Raw genomic sequence first — 13093 nt, forward strand, 5'->3', positions numbered from 1 at the left:
AGTGTGATTGAAACTTCATGGCCCATGCGCAGAAGTCGATTTTCGGCCTGGGGGAGTCTATTTTGAAGAAGTACTGTTGATATTTGGCTCTGTTGACTAATGAGTTTGCTGACCACTGGGCTGCTAGGCATCACCCAAATGGAGAGATTCAATTGGAAAAGAGGCCGAAACCGGTTTGGATAGAGCGTCAGCCTGCAGACTGAGAGGTCCCAGGTTCGATTCCGGTCAAGGGCATGTACCTGGGTTGCGGGCACATCCCCGGTGGGGGATGTGCAAGAGGCAGCTGATCGATGTTTCTCTCTCATCGATGTTTCTAACTCTCTCTATCTCTCTCCCTTCCTCTCTGTGAAAAATCAATAAAATATATATTAAAAAAAAAAGAAAAGAGACTCGCCTGGATTTACCCCCTGATTCTAGCACAAAACTTTAGGTTGGGAGTTCATCATCTCTGTGACCAGCCTGTACTTTGGGATAATAATACCAAAGGGATGTGCCAGGCAAGAATGAAGTGATTGGAAATGAAGGGTGGACTGGAAATTCAGAGGCCCTCGAGGTCAGGGGGAGGGTGGCTGAGACAGCAAAGCAGGTATGTGTCCTCTAAGACCGGAAAAAAGATCAAGGTGGAATTACAGGCCCTGAAGGAAGATTAAGATTGTGTATGTAGGTCAGGGGAGGGAACCAGGTCACCATTTCAAATCAGATGTCCCATGTCCACAGAGGGCAGAATGAAAGCCATGGGCTACACCTCAAGTAGAAGGAATTGGAGTTAGACTCCAACAGTGCAGCAGGTAGTCGAGGGAAGGTGGAACCTTGTCCTCTGGAGAACCTGAGCAGGAGCCAACCGGGTGACACCTCAGCTAGGCTGACACTGAGGGCCCTGAGGCTCTGCAAGGCCCTGGGACACCAGTGTGGGGACCTGAGCCCTGGAGAGGCTTTCTGCCTCTGTCTGGCCCCCGACCCCTCCCTCTCGCACCTGCAGGGTTTCTGATCAACTAATCATGCTGCCGTCTTGCCAGTGTGGATGGAAAACCTGAGAGTATTTGGTGTGTCCCTTCACCACCTCTCCCTGAAACCTCAGTGCTCAGCTCAGCTTTGTGGTGGCTTCAGGGTAGCAGCCAGGAGAGGTAGAAATATCTCTGGAGGGTTACACAAGGCAGCGGCTCCTGTGGTTATAAGGGAGAGAGGATCCAGGTGGCCTGGCAGTCCTGAGGACGGAAGAGACACTTACTTGTCACTGTACAATTTTTGGTGCCTTTGAGTTTTCAACCATGTATATGTATTTCCTATTTGAAAAAACACAAAATAATTATATTCAGACAAAAACAACAATAAAACAACAACAAAAAATAGATGCAGGGAGGTTAGAACTTGATGCCTACGACTGCTGCCTTGAGGACAATGAGCTGGCCCTTCTGGCCCCCAACCACCCCTCCTCTCATCTGGTATCCCCATTCTCTACAGGTTCAGAGAGGGGTGTGGCTAGCCTGATGTCACTCAGCATTTAGGGGCCAGCAAAGTTCTGGGGGTCAGTTTTTCAGACTCTCAGTGTCAGCTTTTTCTCCTGGGCGTCAATGGTCTGATCTCCCCCTTGACCTCTCCATGTTATTTGCAGGGCTGTGTAAATGCTGCACATCAACCTTCAGAGAGATATTTTAAAATGTGCATGACTTACATGTCATCTTTCCCAGAGAGTCATCTCTTATGAGCTCTCCTCTGTCCACCCACGTGGTATCAGCATATTCCCTCCCTTTCTGCCTTCTTTCCACCACCCTTGACCACCAAAGTGACTAGCCACTGCAACTTGGCCCTGCCCCAGATGGGACATGTGACCTTGAGCAAGTCATTTAACCTTCCTGTGCCTCTGTTTCTTCATCTATCATCGAGGATCATGACCTTCCTCCCACGGTTCTTCATTCATCCGTTTGTACAACAAGCACGTGTTCTGTGCCAGGCGCTGAACCCAGCACTGAGCATCACACGAGACAAGGCATGTAGACTTAGTGTAGACACAGAGTTATTGCCAAGGCCTCCTTCCTTGGCTGCTCTTCTGGGCTGGGCGTGGAAATCTAGCAGGCCCTTGGAAGAACTGCTTCTGTCTACTCCCAACCTCTCAGCTTCCAGTACTGCTCCTGGAGTGAGGCTGCCATCTTCCTCTGGATAAAGTGTCAGGGCTGTAGAAATAGCCTCTTTCCCAGGCTTTTCCACTGGCTAGATCCCCAGGGCATTGCTTTGCCTGCAAGAAGGACCAGCACTGAAGTTCACCTGTGGGTCTTTAGTCTGGAGCTATAGGAGTGTCCAGTTTTCTTGTCCTCTGAGGACCCCACCCCTGAGAAGCTGCTCCTTCTCCTGCTCTGCTCATGTCTCTTCTTTCCTGAGCTCCACGCCTCTTTGGGGGCTGGCACAGAGGCTGAGAATCGGGGACAAGAAACTCTCTCACATTTGCCTCCCTCTAAATGTAACCTGGGCTGTGGAGGGAAGGCGACCCCTTCTTTAAAACAACCACCACAACCTCAGAACATGCAGGAACTGGTTTCCAATGAGGAAAGAGAAGTTTCCAGAGCTCTTGGAGGGACTTTATCCCATCCCCTGCCTGTTCACTGAGGGTTGGATGAGTAGCACTGGGAGGGAGGGAGGGGTGTTTGTGGAAAAGACGCTCTGCATCAGCCCTGGTCATGACAAGATCCCAAGTCAAGTCAAAGTGATGATGAGGAACTCTGGGGAAGAAGGGATCTAGTTTAGATATAAGGAGGCATTTCCTGATGGTCAGGGAAAGGGTTTACGGAGAGAGCTGTGGAGGGTTAGATGGAACCACTCAGACACAGTTCTCCCAAAGCCAGGGGAACGATGAGATGATCGGGGAGTTGCAGAGGCTTCAGGGATTCCGTGATGCTGCAGGGCTGGCAGGGACAGGGGAGGAAGCCAAGGAGATGGCAGTTCATCATCCATGTCTAGAGTACAGGGAGCAGGTTCTGGGGACCCCCCCCCCTCGCCCATGCCCAGCACAAAGCCTCATAAAGGGCAGACTAGACAATCTGACCAAAGAGGACAGGTCTTTCCCGGAAGATGGTGCCAACACCACCCTCAGGGAAGGACCGCTGCTTTAGAGCCCCAACAAGATGGTTCCAGACTGTGGCACCTGGAAGTCCTTCTTTGTGTCCAGCTCCAGTGCTGTTAACACTGCCTGATCTCACCGCAGTGTGTGGGGTTTGCCCAGCCCCAGAGGACAGACCAAGAGGGGGAGAAGGGCCTTGTTCTCAGGCTTGGCCAATACTTCAAACTCCTGACTCAGCTCCTAGGGAGTCCTGTGGAGACTGGAAAGGGGGTTCTTCCTTGGAACCCCCACAATCCATGAGGGTATATGCAGGCAGCAGAGGGGGTGTTGAAGGGCTGGGGAGGAAACTTTTCTGGATGCTCAGCCCTCCACCCCGCTGAGGAAAGATTGTAGCTTCTGAAGGGTGGGAACTGAGCATTATGCCAGGATCCCCGTGCTCAGCACACAACGGGTGCTCAAAACCGGTGGACTGAATGAATAAAGGTATGGGGGGGGGGTAGGGGCTGGTCCCCCAGCAGCTGTAGTGGATCTTTGGATGAGAGATCCCTCTCCCGGCCTCAGTTTCTCCATCTGTAAAAGGAGGGGGTTGCACTAGATTATGTCTAAGCTTTTTTCCAACCAGGGGTTTCCTGTTCTCTCCTGTTCCTCTCCAATTCTTCCCCTTTAAATCTTTACCTCCCCCTTGACCCACCTTCTCTGCCCTCTCCATCCCCGTCTCCCATTTCCCAGCCAACTTCCTCCTGTTTTCCTTTTGACAGGTGTTCTCCTTGTCTGTTTCTGGTGATTCCTCCAGGCACGGCCCCGGCTCCCTCCCTGAAGCCTTTTGTGTCTGGGTTCCCCCTCCCCCGCACCCCCCTCCGTCTAGCGCTCCCTTCATCACTTGAGAGCCAGAACCCGGAGATTGTAAGAAGGGGAGGGGTCCCAAGGCAACCTCTGCCGGCTCCCGCCGTGGCCCCCCGCAGTGCCGCAGTGCCCTCCCCCTCCCAGTCCACTCCCCGGAGCGGCCCACCCGCCGCTCTCCCGGCAGGGCAGCCGGTGCCGCAGTGCGCCCTCGCCCCGCGCTAATGCGATCTGGAGAGACCCAGGCGGGCGGCGGGCAGTCTGGGCCGAGCGTCCTGGGCGGCGCTGATGGATGGTCCCCTGACAGTAATCGCAGAATGAGGACGCGCTGGCGACGCTCTCGCCCGAGGCCCCGCTGTTTGGCGAGCCCCAGAATCCCTCCCTCCACCAGCGCCTGCTTCCCAGGCGCTGCCCCCAACCCCTGCGGCTTTGGGGCGGCCTGAGGCCTGAGGCTTGGGCGGAGGTGGGGTCTTTCCCTGCCCCCTCTCCCTCAAGACAACAGTTTCTGTTTTGGAATCATCCTAGGATCCCACCCTGTGCGGTGATTCTGAACAAGCTCCTGGGCTCCTTGAGCCTCACTTTCCCCTTCTGTACAATGGGAAATAATGGTCTTTCTAAGCCTGGATGGAGAGAGTTAGCTTCAAAGGAGGAAATACTGAGACAAATTATCACTCTCCCTTAAGCAGAAATTGACTTTTACTTTTAGTTCACAGTGCTCAGAATAATCTGGGCTAGCTCTGGCTGGGAAGCTCAGTTGGTTAGAGCATCCTGCCACCATGCCAACCTGATCCCGGTCAGGTCAGGGCATCTACAAGAATCTACCAGTGAATGCATAAATAAATGGAGCAACAGCCCTAGCCAGTTTGGCTCAGTGGCTAGAGCATTGGCCTGTGGACCAAAGGGTCCTGGGTTTGACTCCGCCCCTGCCCAGGCCCAGGTCAGGGTGCATGCCCGATGTGTTTGATGTTTCTCTCTGTCTTTATATTTCTCTTCCCCTCTCTCTAAAAGATCAATGGAAAAATATCCTCGGGTGAGGATTAACAAAAAAAGGAACAACAAATATCTCTCATCAATAAATAAAAATTAAAAAAGGAATAATCTGGGCTAATGCTAATAATCTGGGCTAATAATCTGAAGCTGAAAGAGAGCTGAGTGGATATTTACACATAGAATATATGTTTATAAACATACACATGCCATAATGTTTTGGGGCTAATAAATATATCTGAACGTAAGAGATGTCAGTATCAGCACTGCTTAGATGTCATTAAGGAAGCACAACAGCACAGGTATATTTCTTCAGGGAGGTGACTGCCTCAAGCAGGACTCTTTCCCCGCTCCCCTGAGGCCCCACTGCGTAAGCCGCATTCCCCACCCAGTCTTGGGATCTCCTGCGATCCAGGGTTAGGCTGACTAAGGGCTGTGAGGAGAGGGTCCCCGTAGGGAAATGTTCCTGGAGGCCTTTCGGACCCCTCATCCACTTCCAGGTGGCTCAAGTTCCAAAGTCCCCACTCCCCACCCCAGGGGATTCCCCTTGGGCCTGGGCCCTGCTGAGGGTCTGGGGGCAGGATCCAGAGCCAATTACAATTCTGAGAGCATGCCCAGGCACTTCCTCAATCCCTTTTAACCTTTCCCTCTCATCAGAAGCCAAATTGAGTTAGTCTTGAGTTTTTATTTAATTCCCTAAATGGAATCATAATCTGTTTAGTGGCCTTTTTCCCAAGTCCTGGGTACTAAAGTGTGTGTGTGTGTGTGTGTGTGTGTGTGTATTTGGGGGGGGGGGGTAATGAGGGCAGCTCTGTGGCTTGTGGAGAACCCTCTCACACAACCTCTGAACAACACCAAAGAGCAGGAAACACCACGACCTGATTGCCACTGGTGGTATAACGGTGATGATTATGGTGATAATGATGATGACAGCTAATATTTATTGGGCATCTCCTGTGCCAGCATTGAGCTAGGCACTGCCCATGCATTTCTCACTTAATTCTCACCATTACCTTCCAGGTAGTGACCATTTACAGATGAAGAAAGGGAGACTTCGAGAGGTTGAGTAGCTTATGTCACATCCTACAGCTATTTTTTATTTTTGTTATAGTTTTAAAAATATTTTTATTGATTTCAGAGAGGAAAGGAGAGGGAAAGAGATAGAAACATCAATGATGAGAGAAATCATTCATGGGCTGCCTCCTGCATGCCCCACACTGGGGATTGAGCCCGCAAACCAGGCATGTGTCCTTGGCTGGAATCGGACAGGGGACCCTTCAGTCCAAAGGCTGATGGTCTACCCACTGAGCAAAACCCGCTAGGGCTACAGCTATTTTTAAAAAAATCCTCACCTGAGGATATTTTTTCCATTGATTTTTTTAAATATATTTTATTGATTTTCCACAGAGAGGAAGGGAGAGAGATAGAGAGTCAGAAACATCGATGAGAGAGAAACATCGATCAGCTGCCTCCTGCACATCCCCCACTGGGGAAGTGCCCGCAACCCAGGTACATGCCGTTGACCGGAATCAAACCCGGGACCCTTCAGTCCGCAGGCCGATGCTCTATCCACTGAGCTAAACCGGTTTCGGCATGATTTTTTTTTTTTTTTAGAGAGTGGAAAGGAGAGGGAGAGAGAGAGGGAGAGAGAGAGAAACAATGATGTGAGAGAGACACTTTGATTGGTTGCCTCCTGCATGTGGCCCAACCTAGGCTGGGCATCGAACCTGCAAACCAGGTATGTGCTCTTGACTGGAAATCGAACCCAAGGCCCTTTGGTGCCCAGGCCAACACTCTAACCATTGAGAAACACTGGCCAGGGCCACATCCTACAGCTATTGATAAAAGAGGACCCAACTTTCGAAACCACAATCAAACGACAGAGGCCATGCTCTTAACCACTCAGCTGTGTGACGCTGGGCAAGACGCTTACCTGCTACATGCTCCAGTTCCCTCATTTGCATAATACAGATAATAAATAAAGATAATATACTCCCTTCTTGCGGTTGTTGTGTTGATTAAATGAGATAAGACATTCACCCTACTCACCGTAAATGTTCAGTTAAGTGCCATAAGCTTTGGGTAGAGCGAGGGAAGGGGTGTAATGCAAGGCCATAGGTGACTATTAATGATAAATTGTGATTTCTGATAATCATAGTTATCATGTTTTGGAGAGCACAGGCACTCAGACAAGGAAAAAATTGCCATGCCTGTTTAACAGATGAAGAAACTGAGTTTCAGCTCAATTAAGTAAATTGCCTAAAGCCAACCAGTTAATAAATGGCAGAACAGAGTTTAAATTCAAACATTGGGCCTTTTGGACTCCAAAGCCTGCTGCTCCTAACACCTCCAGAGCCACCAGACACGAACCTCTCCTGCAGGAGGTCAAGGCTGCCGATAAGCCCAAGTCACACCCTCTTCCACCTGGGATCCAATTTTTCCAGGTGAGCAATGTGTCCTTAAAGCAGCGGTTCTCAGCCTGTGGGTCGCGACCCCTTTGTCGGTCGAACGACCCTTTCCCAGGGGTCACCTAAGACCATCCTGCATATCAGATATTTACATTACGATTCGTAACAGTAGCAACATTACAGTTATGAAGTAGCAACGAAGATAATTTTATGGTTGGGTCACAACATGAGGAACTGTATTTAAAGGGCCAGAAGGTTGAGAACCACTGCCTTAAAGGAACAGGAGAGTAAATAAAAAAGCAGCTAAGATAGTTTCTCCCTCCCCCAAAGCCAATGTGGACCTTTTCCCCACCCCCTTTCCTCACTCCCCTGTTTCCTCTGCTCAACTTTGTGGCCATTAAATAGAAGAGGAGAAAGTTTGAACCAGGCATGAAATATTTATCAGTTAATTACAATATGCAGATTCTGTTCTTGGGGGTGATTTATCTTTTTAGAAATATAGGAAAAGATCCTGGAAACTTGTATCCTAATTGCTTGGCCTATTATTGTAGCAACCAGGTAGAAACTCCATTTACTATGTAACTGCAAATTTCCCCGCTAGCTGCCTCTGCCTCTGCCTCTGCCTCTGTCGCTGGTGGTCTGGGGACTATTCACTTTTCTGATGAAAGAGGGGCCTGTAAGAGGTCAATCTGTCCATTCCCCTGTTTCCTCTTGGGGTGGCCCCTAATAGTTGTAGGAAATGAGAAAATGAGAGTCTCAGAAATTCTGGGATGTCAAGAGAAGCACATCCTATGTGACACCGCCCCCACTGAGGCAGCGGCTGGTGAGGGGGTGGTTCCCATGTGAGGAAGAAGCCCTCGGCTGAGTACCCTTCCCCACATGCTCTTTGCTTACACACAGAAGGCAGTGGCCGCCCTCCTCTCACTCTTATATCACCTCTTAGGGCCCATATCTCAACCCCTGGCTGCATATTAGCATCACCCGAGAAGCTTTAAAAAAGGCAGATGCCGCCGAAACCAGTTTGGCTCAGTGGACAGAGCGTCGGCCTGCGGACTGAAAGGTCCCAGGTTCGATTCCGGTCAAGGGCATGTACCTGGGTTGCGGGCACATCCCCACTGGGGGATGTGCAGGAGGCAGCTGATCGATGTATCTCTCTCATCGATGTTTCTGACTCTCTATCCCTCTCCCTTCCTCTCTGTAAAGAATCAATAAAATATAAGAAAAAAAAAAAAAGGCAGATGCCTGGGCACTACTTCAGGTCAACAAAATTAGGATCTGGAACAAGGTCTTAGTAATTTTTGTTGTTAATCCTCACCCAAGGATATTTTTTCCATTGATTTTTGGAGAGAGTGGAAGGGAAGGGGAGAGACAGAGAGATAGAGAAACACTGATGTGAGAGAGACACATTGATTGGTTGCCTCCTAAACTCACCCTGACCTGGGCCAGGGATTGAGCCTGCAACTGAGATATGTACCCTTGACTGGAATCAAACCTGGGACCCTTCGGTCCACAGGTTGACGCTCTATCCACCGAGCCAAGCTCTATTCACTGAGCCAAACCGACTAGGGCAAGTGTTAGTATTTTTAAAATCTGTCCGAGGGGTTCCAGTGTGCAGCCAAAGATGAGTACCTCTAGCCCTGACAGTTTTCTCAGTGGTTAGAGCTCTGGCCCACGGACTGAAGGGTGGCATGTTCGATTCCGGTCAAGAGTACATACCTTGTACCTCGTACCTGGGTTGCAGGCCTGGTCCCTGGCCCTGGTCAGTGCATGGGCGGGAGGCAACCAATGAATATGTCTCTCTCACATGGACGTTTCTCTCTCTCTGTCTCTCCCCCTCCCTTTCACTATCTCTAAAAAAGTCAACAGAAAAAATATCCTTAGGTAAGGAGTAACCAAAAAAAATGAGAATCTCTAGGGCTAATGAAGGAGTATGGCTGCCTGGCAAAGGGGCCCTGTTATCTGTAGGACTATGGAATTTTCATCCCTCCCTTTCAGGAGTTGAGGAGGCAATGCCTTCACTTTTGCTGGAATCTGAAGAGCGTACTTTTCTCTCCTCAGGAGAAGCTTCTAATATTAATAACTACCATTTATCAAGCCCCTGCTGAATGCTTGGATCTATGCAAATAAAATTTAATCTCATCTACACAACAACTCTATACGGTCAGTGGGCATGTCCATTTTATGGATGACTCAGAGAGGTTAAGGAATTTGCCTAAGATTGTACAACTAGCAAGTGACACATCTGGGATTTTGAACCCTAAAGCCATGTTTTTCACCACTGTGCTGCCCTGCCTCTCCGTTTCTCAAGGCTGGAAGGGAAGTGCTTCAAAGCCAGGACCTGAAGGGCCTAGGAAAGTGTTGGTGAGGGAAGGGAAAGAGGAGTGTAGGAAGGGGCTGCACGTAGATGGGGCTTGCAAGGAAGAGCGGTGGTGGGAGACCAATGAGAAGCAGCGTGGGGATGAGATGGGTGCCTGAAGGAGGGCATGGTGAGGGAATGGGGCAGTGGCTGTGGTAAAAGCTGGGGACTGGGGCCTAGGAGGGGGAGCTGGCAGCAGAAGGGCAGGAATGGTGAGCAGTGCCCACTGTGGACTGAATAGCTGGAGCGGGGGAGGGACCTAGTTTCGGAGGAGGGGCCTTTGTAAGGCACGCAGCAGTGAGGGCAAGAAGAAGAGAAAGGGCCAGAGGGGGCTGGTGATGTTTAGCTGCTGGGGTGATTAATGGGGGTGAGCGGAGGGTGAAACTCAAGCCTCCGAACGGAGATGATGGGGAGTGGTTGTCCCAGAACAACAGTGCACTGTTCCATCCAGAAAGCCAGTGTCCAGAGGGGGGGCGGCGGGGCGGCCGCCAGCTCAGTTGCTCCTTCTCTTTTTTCCCAAGGTCTCTTTATTTGCCACCAAACAGTAACTTAAAATATACTCTCCAATTATGGGAGATCTTCTGGATGGGCTTCCTACTCGCGTCCTGGTTTGCGGGAGACTCAGGGATGCTGGGGTGGCTCAGGGGAAGAGCAAGTGAGGTTTGGGATGGTGGTTGAGGTGACTCCATGGACCACTCCACCGTGGCATGAAGCAGTGACATGCTGGCTGGGCCACTGGCTTCGCTCTGAACCCGAGAGGCACTGGGAGATCCATGGGGGTTGGCTCCCGGAATGTCCTATCTTCTTAGAGCTAAAGTCTTAGAGCAGCCTCAGCCTCCGGGAGGGGAGAGAGAGAGAGTTGGGGGAAGGAGGGACAAGACCCTGACATCAGGGTTATTTACTGGGCTTGAGGAATGGAGGTAAAACTCGTGGGAAGTATTGGGTTTGAACCCCCTCCCTCATTTCCTACTTCTACCTCTCTATAGGGCAGTGGTTCTCAACCTTGGCTGCACATTAGAATCACCTGGGAATCTTTTTAAAATCCTGATTGCTGGGCCTCATCCTCCGGAAATTCTGTTTCTTCGTTACTAATGTTGTGGCCCCACCCCGTAACAAAGAAACAGAATTTCCGGAGGATGGGGCCCAGGAATCAGGATTTTAAAAAAAGATTCCCAGGTGATTCTAATGTGCAGCCAAGGTTGAGAACCACTGCTCTAGGGGTAGCTGCTTCAACTTCCCAACAGCATTTTCAAAGGGCAGGAGAGGAGGAGATGAAGCGAAGTTTCAGAGATGTCTCAGAGTGGGGGAGGTGAGCTGTAGGCAGGGATTTAAGTGGCTATAGTCTCACAGAATAGGAGCAATTTTCTCCCTCTCTAGGCTGTTACAGATGTGAAACAACAGGCAGGTCCTGCTTCCCAGCTCCAGCCATCCCAGGGTACAGTAGATCTTGAAGCCTATGCCGCCCATAGAAGAGCAGGGTGGGTGGAAAGGGACCTTAGGAAAAGGAGCCAGATGTGTACTCAGGGGTCCGCAGAGATCAGCATGTCCTGAGGGCAGGGTCGGCAGAATGCCCATCCCTGATCCTAGATCACTGGAGAATTTTGCCTGGGAGTCCTGCCACCAGGCCTTAATTCCTGTCTCCACACAGAACTTGGCCAAGCTGCTTCCCTTGTTGGGGGTCTCACTTCCAGGTACCACTCTATCTTCCCAGGAGCCAAGCCTACGAAACACTTTAAAATTTGAAGTTAGTGGGAGGTAGTTTATTGAGTGCAAATACTCTGTGAGGTGCAACATGACTTGACTAGTAATGAGGCAACCATTCCACATAGGGTTCAGGTTCAAGGGCTACTTTCCAGAGGGGCCAGCCTCAGTCTGCTTGTTCTGAGGGCGAGGGCTAACAGAGGCTGCCCAGTAATTCTCAGAGAAGGAAATAAACGAGCCCACTGGAGAGCAATGGTCACAATTAACAGTCTTAATTATGCATTAATAATTCATAATTATTCCAGACTTGCAGATAAGCACAAGCCCACCGAAATTATTTCTCAGGGAGAAACACAGTGGGAGGGGTGGGAAGCGGACTTCAGTGCAGCCATTACTTCTAAAGGCCTTTACCTTCATTCCTCTGCTTCCCAACTAGACCTGGAAGAGATTCATTCACTCCCTTGGCAGATTCCCCTAACAGCTACCTCCACAGAAAAGCTTCTGATCACAGTGCCACACTGCCTCTCTGCTCTTCCTGAGGCCAGAGGGTCATCCCTGCCAAGGTGACCTCGGCACCTGGACTCTACATTTCTGGGGTCTCTCTGTTCCCTGCTGCCTGTTTTGCTATTTATATATGGGGACCCTGCAGGAGGGGCTGGCACTGGGTGTCCAGGGAGGTGTGGCCACCTTTCTGGCTTCTCCCTAGCACACCTCCCTTCTCATGGGGGTTGCCTAGGAGCCCTCCTATTGTGGCGGAAGGCCACTTCAACTCTGTGGGAAGGGAAACAGAGAGCCCCTCTTCTCTGGTGGACGCTGCTGGTTCCAGACCGGGGTTTGAGTGGCTGACTCTGACCTCTGAGAAGGCATCCACATGACACCATTACTGGGCTGGGGAGGCTTGTCCAACACCAGAACCAGTCTCCTAATGCTTCCCTCCCCAGCACCCATGGTCCCCAGTTCCCACTCCAGCAGATTTTAAAACATCTTAAAGGAACCTCAGAGTAGCTCAGATCCTCACCTCTGGGGTGGGGGGACCTCTCTCTCTCTCTCTCTCTCTCTCTCTCTCTCTCTCTCTCTCCTCCCTCCTAAAAAGGAGGAGAGATCCTGTTCTTCCAAATAATTAAGGACTTAAACCACAAAGGGGCCTTATCTTCTGGCCATTAGGAGATCCTTGACCATCTTCTTCAAACGCCAGAAGGAAGAAGTGAACAAATCGTGGGCCAGGGGGATCTGGCATTGGAAAGGGGTCTGGATTTGCTTTCCCATTGGCCTCATCACGTGTATCAAATATGCATGTCAGGCTAAATCTACAGGGTGAAGGGAGTTGGAACACTGACACCTAAAAACACCCTTTTCCAAATCTGTGGGTACAGGAACGTGTGTGAAAAGCTGCTCTCGGGCAAGGTGGATTGTCTGTCAAGCACAATAGCTGGGCATGGGGACCATACCCCCAGCCCCTCACCAGGCGCTCTCTCCTTCCCTGGTTTCAAGAGGAGCATCAGTTAGGTGTGACCCAAGTTCTCCAGATAACTGTGAAAGCAGGAGCTGTTTTTGAAAAAATGCCACTCTTCTGGCCTCCAAATATGAGGTCTTTAAATCCCTTCCCTTGCTCCTCCTATTCTCTACCCCTTGCCCCAATAGACACTCCCAAATCCTAGCTACAACCATTTCTAAGTGGGGGTGGGGGGTGGGCAAACTTTCCTGGTCTACCATTTTTCCCCACCTGCAACTCCTGCCCCCTCCCCCAAT

This window comes from Myotis nattereri (genome assembly GCF_964212035.1).
Source record: "Myotis nattereri genome assembly, chromosome: 2".
Taxonomy (NCBI): domain Eukaryota; kingdom Metazoa; phylum Chordata; class Mammalia; order Chiroptera; family Vespertilionidae; genus Myotis; species Myotis nattereri.